The sequence below is a fragment of the Mobula hypostoma genome, chromosome 4 (assembly GCF_963921235.1).
Source record: "Mobula hypostoma chromosome 4, sMobHyp1.1, whole genome shotgun sequence".
NCBI classification, from domain to species: domain Eukaryota; kingdom Metazoa; phylum Chordata; class Chondrichthyes; order Myliobatiformes; family Myliobatidae; genus Mobula; species Mobula hypostoma.
In genome coordinates this window covers 14315632-14326451 of record NC_086100.1, presented here as the reverse complement: position 1 = coordinate 14326451, position 10820 = coordinate 14315632, and the positions used below count along the sequence as shown (strand labels likewise).

At 43.4% G+C, this 10820-nt stretch overlaps 1 long non-coding RNA gene across 1 annotated transcript; it reads left to right on the top strand.

Moving 5' to 3' along the window:
• Window positions 1-818: 818 nt before the first annotated feature.
• Window positions 819-9123, top strand: LOC134344720 (uncharacterized). The gene is made up of 3 exons (XR_010017497.1): window positions 819-1164; window positions 4739-5022; window positions 9065-9123. It is a non-coding gene; the product is annotated as an uncharacterized LOC134344720 (long non-coding RNA).
• The last annotated feature ends 1697 nt before the right edge of the window (window positions 9124-10820 follow it).

Below are 10820 nucleotides of genomic sequence, written 5' to 3'. Positions count from 1 at the left end.
TTGAAGTGACAATGATCACTTTTGAGAAAAAGTGTGAGTAATAACATAGATAGTAGTTGTGTTTGCCACCAGTAAGTCATCGCTGTGCTTCACCAGTACCATTTTCAACTGGAAATTTAACATGACAGGAAGTTAACACACAAGGGGTGATTGATAGGTTCGTGGCCTAAGGTAGAAGGAGTCAATTTTAGAAAACCTAGCACAGTTATTTTTCAATATAGTCCCCTCCTACATTTACACACTTAGTCCAGTGGTCATGGAGCATACGGATCCCTTCTTTGCAGAAGTTAGCATCTTGGACCTCCAGAAAGTTTTCCACAGCAGGGGTGATTGATAAGTTTGTGGCCTACGGTAGAAGGAGATGAGTTATACAGCTCTTGTTACATGCACATGCAGTTCAACTCTTTGAGTGATTATGCAGAAAGTTTGAAGTTAATAACTCATCTCCTTCTACTTTAGGTCTGAAACATTTAACACCTATTTCCCTCCACAGATGACTGACTCACTGAGGTTCTCCAGAATTTTGTTTGTTCCTCCTTCTAAAATCTCCCGAGTCAGTATTTGAAAGTAGCATCACGGGTAGTTAGGATCGTAAAGAGAGCTTTTGGCACATTCATCATCATCATCATTATGTACCGTGTTACATACCCCGTGGGTATCTTGTGACTGTCTTATGAGCATGATGTAATGGTCTTGTGGAGGTCACATGATGTAATTTTCCCGCCAGTGTGAGGTCACATGATGACCTGTTCTCAACAGGTATATAAAGGGAAACCTTGGTGATGCAGTTTATTTTTTTCAGTTTAGTTTTGTGTTAGTTCGTTATGCTACTCCATAATGCTGCATATTTGTCATGATGCAGTTTCATTTTAAAACGGAGTTTTCCTGTCTACTTTAAGGTGCAAAGATTGGTGCTGGCAGTTTTGCCAATTTCTGCCAGGTTTATGTGTGTTGCATCTATAATTTTCCCTTTTCAGTAGTATTGGAGAGTGAAGACTTTATTAAAGGACGGGAACCTGAAGGATCGGAATAAAGTTGGAGTTGTTCGGCGGCTTTATAAAGGATCGACCTTATTGAGGATTCGTTTCAGAAATGGTGACCTGTATCTGAGATAACTCCTGCAGGAGCAGGGAAGTTTGAGCAGTGTTCACTCACCAGTGAAAGGTCAGTTCCTTTAAGCCGTTTTATTTTCTTCGTCGTGAATTCTTTGCAGAATCAGCAGTAACATCACGCCTTTGAAGAAATTCGTTTCCAGAGAAGTCTCTCCTTATTGATTGTGTGAATCGCTTGGACTTTTGAATTTACCACTTTAAGAACTGTTTTTGCATTTACCCTTTTAAGAACTGTTCCAGAGTTGCCGTGTAGCAGTTAACTTCTGGTTAAGTTAATCGCTTGAATACTTTTCGCTATTTGTTGAGCAGAGTTTAATAAATGTTTGTTTGTTTATAAAGCCTGCCTCAATTCATAACTCATTGTTGCCGATCACATGACAACCGTGTTGTATGACATGGGTGATCATGGTCCATCGTCATGATTATTCTCGGCAAATTTTTCTACAGAAGTGGTTTGCCTTTGCCTTTTTCCAGGCAGGGAATTTACAAGATGGATGATCCCCACCATTATCAACACTTATCAGAGATTGTCTGGTGTCAGTGATCACATAACCAGAACCTGTGATATGAACCGGCTGTTCATCCAACCACCCGCCACCTGCTCCCATGGCTTCATGCGGCCCTGATCAGGGGTCGAAGCAGGTGCTACATCTTGCCCAAGGGTGACCTGCAGGCTAGTGGAGGGAAGGAGCACCTTACCCCTCCTTTGGTGGAGTGTATCTCCACCCCACAGCACATTGGCCTTCATAAATCAAAGTATTGAGTATAGGTGTTGAGATGTTACATTGAAGTTGTATAACACGTTGGAGAGACCAGAACGGCACACAATACTTCATATTAGGCCTCACCAACATCTTTACAACTTCAGCAAAACATGCCAACTCTAATACTTAATATTTTGAGTTATGAAAGCCAATGTGCCAAAAACTTTCTTTACTTCCTTATATCCATCTGTGATGCCACTTACAATGAATTGTGGATCTGTATTCCCAGATCCCTCTGTTCTTGCTTTTACAGCAGCTAATTTTTCTGCAAGGAAATTCAGCAACCAATTTACACAGAGCCCTCTCACGAGTAATTATGGGGTCTGCAGTGTGGGGAATATGTCCTCAGCTGACTAAATAATCAAGAACACCTATTAACTGTGTAGCAGAATCTACACGTCAGACCCTGAGCTGTAGATTGCTGTGGAGCTTGTACACAGCTGGCATCCTAGTTTCTGGTAATAGGAAACCTTGGTGATATTATCAGCACCTTTCCTGCTTTTCATTAAAGTTTGGCTCTTTGAGTTTTTTACTCGGTGCGTGCTGAAAGTTGAAATGTTACTGCACTGAACAATATGATGGTAGGGGTGGCACGGCAGTGTAGCGGTTACCACAGCGCCTTACAGTGCAGGCGATCTGGGTTCAATTCCCGCCACTGTCTGTAAGGAGATTGTACGTTCTCCCCATGACTGCGTATGTTTCCTCCAGGTGCTCTGGTTTCCTCCCACAATCCAAAGACTAACAAGTTGGTAGGTTAATTGGTCAATGTTAACAGTCACATGACTAGGCTAAGGTTAAGTTGGTGGTTTGCTGGACGGTGTGGCTCGAGGGGCCTATTCTGTGCTGTATCTCAATAAATAAAGTAAATAAATTAGAGACAGGCACCATTTCAAAAGGACATAAAAATACCTCCTGCATTTTATGTTTAAAATGTTTCCCTCTCTCTCTACAATGGACAGTGCAAATATTTCCGACATTATAAAGTGACTGTCCTTCAACAATACATCATCAGTTGAAGACTGTTTCTGGAACGTTCTGACCTTGTGAGAAGTCAAATGCAAATCTTTCTTATTTATATTTTATAGAAAGGAGAGAAGCCAGGTTGAAAGCAGAAATGGAGACGGGAAAGGAAGGGAGCAGAGGCCAGATTAAGAAGGAAAGTGGTTGAGGATGGAACGCTCCTTTGAATATCCCCTCCTTCTTATTCTGGCTTTTTCCCTCATCCTTTCCTGTCCTGATGAATGGTCTCAGCCCAAAATGTTGACTGCTTATTTCCCTCCATAGATCCTGCCTGACTTGCTGAGTTCCTCCAGCATAATGTGTGATTTACTCAAGGTTTCCAGCATCTGCAGTCTCCTGCATTTATGAAAACAGAGGTTCAACAGGGCCTCAACCTGAAACGAGGACTGTCTATTGCCCTCCGCAGGTGCTGCCTGACCCACTGAGTTACTCCAGTGTTTGGGTGTTGCTTCAAATTCCCAGCATTGGCACTCTCTTATGCCCTCAGATAAAGAGAGATTTGTCTTTATGTAGTGTCCTGTCATAACCTCAAGAAAAGAGGAGACATTAACAGCAACACACGAAACTCTAGAGGAAATCTATAGATCAGGCAGCATCCCAGAATCAGGTTTAATATCTCTGTCATTTGTCATGAAATGTGTTGCTTTGTGGCAGTAGTACAGTTCAATACTTAATAATGAAACTATAAATTAGAATAAGAAATGTATACACTGTAGTACTGGGCAAAAGTCTTCTGCACAGTAGTGTACCTCTCTATCCTTTCAGATCGCCAACTCCTAATTTCTTTGCCCTTCCTCTCCGACCCCAAGTGCCTATCTCCCTTTTCACTGTCCTCTTTCCTCACGGTTTCCATCTGCTCACCCCATTTCACATATTTGTTTCTTCTTCATCTTCCTTACCTTTCAGACTCCGCCATTCTACAGCCCCTTGTTAGAAGATAAAAATTAGGTTTCTCTTTTGCCACATGTACATCCAGACATTCAGCAAAATGTTTCGTTTGTGTCAATGACCAACAGAGTCCGAGAATGTGCTCAGGGCAGCCTGCAAGTTTCTGCACACTTCTGACACCAACATAGCATGCCCACAACTTATTAACCCTAGCCCGTCTGGCTTTGGAATGTGAAAGGAAACCGGGGCACCCTGGTTACGAGGAGAACATACAAACTCCTTACAGTCAGTGGCATAAATTGAACCATGATTGGTGATCGCTGATGTAGATAATTCCACCACTCATTGGACTAGAAGTGCCTGTTGCTGTGCTGTAACTTAAAATCTACAGGGCACTTGAGTCATAGAGCACTACAACATAGAAACGGGTTCTTTGGCCCATCTAGCCTGTGACAGTAGCTTATAGAATCTAAGGAAGAGTACCAAAGGAAGCCATTCAACCCATCACATTTGTCCTGGTCTACCCAATTCCTCCGACACACACTCAACCACCACCCAATCCAGTCACCAATATTTCTTCCCCTTCCTCCACTGTCTCTATTGGTCCATTAACCACATTCCTCCCACTAGGCCACCTGCCCACACTGTTCCATCTTTGCTCCCACCTCTCTCACTCAACTCCATGCTCCATCTTCCTCTCCTATCACATTCCTCCTGTTTTCTTCTCCTGTCACTTTCCACTCCTACAGCCCTTTGCTGCCTCTAGACTCTTCCACAATTCCCACTCTCCCCTCCTCCATCTGCCTATCACCACTCACCTGGATCCATCTATCCCCTGCCAGCTCTTGTCTTGCCCTGTTCCCTTACCTCCTTAAACTGGCTACCTCCCTCCTATTTTTCAATCTAATTGAGTTGTCTTGACCTGAAATGCTGAATATCTTTTTCCCTCCATAGATGTCGTCTGATCTGTGAGTCGTCCAGCAGCTTGTTTTCCTTTCCTCCAGATTCCAGCATCTCCAATCTCATGTCTCCATGACAACACTGGCTCTCTTAAAGAACAAACAAGTTCATCCCCGCATCCTGGCTTTTCCCCAATGCACTATTATTTCTACTATTTAAGACATATTTTCCTTGCGTGCAATGTAGAAACCGTTCATGAGACTGGTTCCTGAGATGAACCTATTGTCCAGTGAGGAAGAGTCGTGCTGTACACTCTTTGGAGTTTAGAAGAATAAACGGTATGCACAAAAACAGTAAGATTCTGAGGGGGCTCTTGAGAATGGAAAGCTTTGGGTAACAGAAATAAATTTAGCACAAGACGACAAGGCTTTGCAATAAAGTGACTAACAATGGAATTTGTTTTACCTGAGAACATTTTAGGAACAGCTCCTTTCCCCCGCTCTCTGATTTCTGAGTGGTCCATGAGCCGACGAACATCACCTCAGTACTTTGTTCCCCTTATATAATGTTTAATATATTTCCTAATGCAGCTTATAATAAATTTTTATGCATTGTACCACACTGCTGCCACAAAATAACAGATTTCATGACATATGTCTGCGATAATAAATTTGATTCTGATCCATGGGAGCTCAGTACTCAATATTAAGTATACTGTAAGATGGACAAGTACGTGTGTGCTCAGGTGCAATGAAAAACTTACTTGCAGAGGCATCACAGGCACATGGCGTCAGATCAGCAGCATTGACATGTAAAACATAAATTAAACACAGCCTTTACAACAGGACGAGCACAAACGATGCCCATTTCAGTGCAAAGCGGCCATAGTGCTGCTATGCAGAAGCAGTTAGGATTATGCTGGTTGCTTCAAGAGCCAAAGGACTAAAGGGAAGTAACTATTCTTGAACCTGCTGGTGTGGGACGTCAGCCTTCTGCATCTGCTGTCTGATGGTAGCTATGAGAAGATGGTGTGGTCCGGATGGTGGCGATTTGTAATGCTGGATATTACCTTCTGGAGGCAGCGCCTCCTGTAGATACTACTGATGGTAGGGAGGGATGTACCTGTGATGTACTGGGCTAAGTTCAGTACTCTCCGCAGCTTCCTGTGTTCCTGTGCCGTACCAGACCACGATGCAACCACGATGCAACCACGATACTGTCAAAAGTACGTCTGTAGCAGTTTGTTAGAGTGCTTGGTGACTTACCAAACCTCCTTAACCATCTCAGAAGATAAAGTCACTATCCTTGTGATTGCATCTATCTGCTGGGCCCAGGATGATATGTTGACATCTTGGAATTTAAAGCTGCTGGCTCCCTGCACCGCCGATCCCGAAATGTAATCTGACACATGCTCGCTCTCCTTCCCTTCCTGAAGTCAATGTGATAGCCTTGTAACACACACAAAATGCTGGAGGAACTTAGCAGGCCAGGCAGCATTGATAGGGAAAAAAAGTACAGTGGACGTTTTGGGCCGAGACCCTCCCCACCCCGCTGGCTGACTGTCCTTTGTTCCATCGATGCTGCCTGGCCTGCTGAGCTCCTGCAGTATTTCATGTGTGTTGCTTGGATTTCCAGCATCTGTAGATTTTCTCTTGTTTGTGATATGATAGCATCGTAGTTAGTGTAAGGTTTTAAAGCACCAGCTAAAACGTTGGGGTACAATTCCCATTGCTGTCTGTAAGGAAGTTGCCCATTCTCCCTGTGACTGTGTGGGCTACCTCTGGGCACAATTCCTACTGATGTCTGTAAGGAACTTGTACATACTCCCTGTGACCGTGTGGGCTTCCTCTGGGTGCAATCCCCTCTACTGTCCGTGAGGAATTTGCACATTCTCCCCATGAATACATGGGCTTCCTCAGGATGTTCTGGTTGTATGTTGTGGGCCTGCCACGTTGGCACCGGAACTGGGGTAACACTTACCAGATGCTCCTAGCACGTCCTCAATGCAAACAACACATTTCACTATTTGATTTGATGTTTCAATGTACATGTGACAAATTAAGCTAATCTTAATCTTAATCTTAATTCAATTCAAATTTAATTGTCATTCAACCATACATGAATACCTATTAATACAGCGAAATAAGATATCGTTACTACGGGGTCAAGGTCCAAAACACAATACCAACAGTCACACACAGCACTAAGTACTTATAGCACATTCAAGAAAGCAAGTACGTGTAAGATACAGTGACACAGAAAATAAAAGTCCAGCCAAAGCCATGAATACCACAGAAATCTGCAATTGACCACAATACAGCTTGTCTTCTGCTGAGTGTACACGGGGGGGCAGCACTGGCTCCAGCCTGGACGCTGCACCACACCAGTCCCCGGCGGAGTGAAGCAGCTCGGAGGCCTCCCTTCTGGCAGCTGTAAGCAGGTGACATTGCAGATTAAGGCATAGTCCTCGCACGCACAAGATAGCAAGCGCAGTAAACTTGTAAGATTAATACACTATTCTGATATTCAGCAAGAGGTTGCAGTTGTGATACTACTCAACCAGCTTTGCTTGTTCATTATAACCCCCGAATATCCCACTCCTTTCTAGCGTTCTTGAATTCAGAATGTCACAGGACCTTCTACATCCACCCGAGAGACCTTGATCAACATCCCATTTCAAGGGTGGTTTCGTACAGCATTAGAGACTCAATGAAGGGTTTTATGCTTGAATCTCTGGAGTAGAAATTGGACCCACAACCCATGTGACTCAGAGGCAAGAAATGTCGATCCAGTGAACAGCTAACAATGAAACAGGAAATGAGAAGATTTATAGCCAACAGAAAAGCCAGGAATAAATGCTCAGTAGTAGACTGTGGTTAGGCATGGCAAGTTATGCATTAACAAGCTAAAACAGCTCACTTCCTTATCTCCCACAGGCATATCTTAGCAGAGTTTATTTCATGTCCATTGCAAGACACTGTCTCTCTGCCTCTGTTGAGTTTGGCCAGATTATATAATCTGAGCAGAGTTAAACCCATAATTCAGAAACCTCGATAGAACAGCTAGAGAGAGGAATCCGGGTACCAGAGTTACTCGAGAACTTGAATCTAAGTACTTGAAGTGGGGGAAAACAACTGGTATTGGTTATTGTGAAGATAAAATTACTTACTGTTGTGAAAAGCCTTCTCGCCCTAAAGGATGGCAATCTGCTTTCCTTACCCAGGACAATAAATTTTAAGTTGGTCTCACAAGCTCTTACATTTATCTTTATATAGCAGACAGCGTTCAGCTCAATTGGGCCTCAGGAACTTCTATCTACATTAATCCCATTTATCTGCTGTTGGCCCATATCCATCTAAAATTTTCCCTTCAATGTTCAAAGTTCAAAGTTCAAAAATTCAAAATTAATTTGGTATCAAAATGCACATATGTTATCTTATACTACCCTGAGATCCATTTTCTGACAGGCATTCACTTTAGACCGATGACTGTGTGGCCAAGTACAGCTCCAACACCATATACAAGTTTCCTGATGACACCACTGTTGTTGGCCATATCAAAGGTGCTGATGAATCAGCATACAGGAAGGTGATTGAAAATTTGGCTGAGTGGTCTATTAACAACAACCTCTCACTCGATGTCAATAAGACCAAGGAACTGATTGTAGACTTCAGGAGAGGGAAACCAGAGACCATGAGCCAGTCATCATCAGAGGATCAGAGGTGGGGAGGGTCAGTAACTTTAAACTTCTGGGTGTCACTATCTCAGAGGACCTGTCCTCAGCACATCATATAATTGTAATCGCAAAGAAAGCAACAGTGCCTCTACTTCCTCAGGAGTCTGTGGATGTTCGGCATATCATCAAAAATCTTGGCAAACTTCTAGAGTTGTGTGGTAGAAAGTCTGACGACTGGCTGTTTTACAGTCAACCATTGAGCACATCTACATGGAACGTCTCCTAGGAAAGCAGCATCCATCATCAAAGATCCTCACCACCCAGGCCATGCTCTCTTCTCGCTGCTGCCATCAGGTAGAAGGTACAGGAGCCTCAGGACTCTCACCACCAGGTTCACGAACAGTTACGACCCCTCAACCATCAGGCTCTTGAGCAAAAGGGGATAACTATACTCATTCTATTTCTGTCGTTCCCACAACCGATGGTCTTACTTTAAGGGCTCTTTATCTTGTTATTTCATGCTCATTATTTATTGCTATTTATTTATCTTTGTATTTGCATAGTTTGTGGTCCATTGATCCTGTTTACAGTTACTGCTCTATAGATTTGCTAAGTATGCCTATGGAAAAAAGAATTTCAGGCTTGCATGTGGTGACATGTATGTACTCTGATAATAAATGTTACTTTGACTTTGGCATTCACAGGAAAATGAAGAAATACAATTGGATTTTACAAAATAGAAGTCTACATAAACAGACAAAGATGGACCAACATCAGTTGCAAAAGAAGGCAAAATATGCAAATGAAAATAATGCTGAGAACATGGGCTGTGGAGTGTCCTTGAATGTGAGCCTGTAGGTATTGGTATACGATCGTCACATGTACCAAGACACACTGAAAAACTTGCCTGGCATCCTGGTTTTGCAGATCAGATCATTACACAGTACATTGGGTTGGAATTGGGTAAAACATTAACACTGCAGAATAAAGCATAAAGGCTACTAAAAAGTGGATGCAGGTAAACGATAAATAAGGTAGAATATAATTAGGTAAATTGCGAGGCCAAGAGTCTGTTTTACTGTACAAGAGGTCATTCAGGGGTCTGATAACAGAGGGGTAGAAGCTGATCTTGAGCCTGATGGTGCATACTTTTAGGCGTCTACATCTTCTGCCCGGTGGGGGAGGGGAGAAGAGAAAATGTTCTATGGAAGAGATCGCAGAATCAGGTTTGGAGTCCATGCTGGTTCAGGAGCCTGATGGCTGTAGGGTAAAAACTGTTCCTGAACCTGGTGCTGTGGAACCTAAGGCAATTCTGTATCTCCTGCCTGATGGCAGTTGCGCTCAGGGGGCATGGATTAGGTTGTGGCGCTCATTTATGATGGATGTCTTTTCTTGTGGTTGCACTCAATGTAAATTACTTATTAGCAGGGAGGGTTTTGCCTGTGAAAGTCTAGGCTGTATCCATGACTTTCTATAGCTGTTTCTATTCCTGGGCATTGGTAATTCCACACCAGACCATGATGTAACCAGTTAGGATACTCTCCACTGAGCATCTAAGAATATTTGCTAATGCTTTGGGCAACATGCCGAATCTACCCAAACTTCTCAGAAAGTGGAGTGACAGTCATGCTTTGCTCGTGATGACACTTTGCTCCTCTGATATATTGTCTCCAAGGAATTGAAAGCTACTCATCCCCTCTACCTCTGTTCCCCTGTCTCATGGACATTTGAACCCTTCCTCCTATTAGTGATGATAACCTTCTTGGTTTTGCTGACGTTTGGTGAGAGGTTGTTCTTCTGGCACCACTCAGCCAGATTTTTCAACTCTTTCCTATTTGTCCCAAAGTTTTGATTTAACCTTTGTAACTGTACCAGCCTCCTCCACCTCCTCTGGCAGTCTGCTCTACATATACACACCATCTTCTGTTTGGAAAAATGTGTCCCTCAGATCCCCCAGGAATCTTTCCCCCTCAAACAAACTGCTGGAGCACTCACTCAACAGTTCAGACAACATATGTGGAGGGAAAGCATTTTGGCCTCAATACCTCTGTGTAAGATTGGATAATGGATTTCCTTACCTGTAGACCCCAGTCAGTTTGGGCACAGCTCTAACACCATATTCACGCTTGCCGATGACACCACTGTTGTGGACCGTATCAAAGGTGGTGATGCGTCAGCATACAGGAGGGAGAATGAAAATTTGGCTGAGTGGTGTAATAGCAACAACCTCTCACTCAATGTCAGCAAGACCTAGCAGCTGATTGTAGACTTCAGGAGAGGGAAACCAGAGATCCATGAGCCAGTCCTCATCGAAGGATCAGAGGTGGAGAGGGTAGCAGCTTTAAATTCCTGGGTGTTACTGTTTCACAGGACCTGTCCTGGACCCAGCAAGTTAAGTGCAACTGTGAAGAAAGCACAGCAGTGCCTCTACTTCCTTAGGAGACTGCAGAGATTCGACAT